Here is a 1,061-nt window from a genome sequence, read left to right on the forward strand (position 1 = left end):
GGGCGTTGTGGGGTGGGGTGGAGGCGGGCGCCGCCGCGCGGTCGCACTGTCACAACACGACACGGCGGAGATGCAGCCTCACCACCTGACTCGCGCCGCTCTCTCCGACCAACCTCGACTGAGATTTTTCAAGAAGGTCCACACCACACCGCTATCATCTCCACGTGTGTTTATGAACTTTGTTTGATTAACATCCGCTAAAAATAGTAATTTGTAGTGCATGATCGTTTATTCCTCGGTTCAAAGTGTCACCGTCACTCACATGGTGGCCCTGCTGGTTATCTCCGTGCCAAGCGGTGCAGGGGGCCGGGGGCCGGGGGCCTAAGTGCACGCCATATTCCCAAGGCCCTCATGGAAAATATTATTTTTGTGGTAACGGTGCGTGCGTGCGTGCGTGCGTGTGAGCGACGGAAGTGATGCATGTGTGAGAGAGAAAGTAAGGGCGGGAGCTGGACGGGGGAGGCGTATCGTACAGAGAGAGAGAGAGAGAGAGAGAGAGAGAGAGAGAGAGAGAGAGAGAGAGAGAGAGAGAGAGAGAGAGAGAGAGAGAGAGAGAGAGAGAGAGAGAGCTGCCCGCCTGATGCGAGGCTGCAGCAGACTGCGTGGCACCAACACCGGCTGTTTTTGTGACGGAGCTGTCTGGGCTCTGTCGGGACGTTACCGCCCCCTCCCCTGTCCCCCACCCTACTCCCCTCCCCACCATCCTATCTTCAAAGAGTAACTGAGGATTTTAGCTCAATATTCCCAAACGATGTAATAACGGAATTTTTTCCGCGGTATCTATTTTATTTTATGTTGAGCAGTTGTACATGTTGTACTAAAAGAAGAGTGTGGCAAGAAGATTGGGGAAGACGTCGATTCCCACAAACTTGGTGTGTGTTTTGTAAACAAATAAAATGACCGACTGCTGGCGCACCGCGCTTGCTTCTGCTGGCCTCAAAATAACATTTGTCCAACTTTCTGGAACTGCGTCCTTCACTCCCCCAAAGCTACTCTGTGAGTACCTGCGTATTTCTGCAGACTCGTCCTGAGGGAAAAGGAGCTAGGAGGACATTTATACG

Source organism: Frankliniella occidentalis, unplaced genomic scaffold (assembly GCF_000697945.3).
Source record: "Frankliniella occidentalis isolate FOCC.00 unplaced genomic scaffold, Focc_3.1 Scaffold58, whole genome shotgun sequence".
In the NCBI taxonomy this organism is placed as follows: Eukaryota; Metazoa; Arthropoda; class Insecta; order Thysanoptera; family Thripidae; genus Frankliniella; species Frankliniella occidentalis.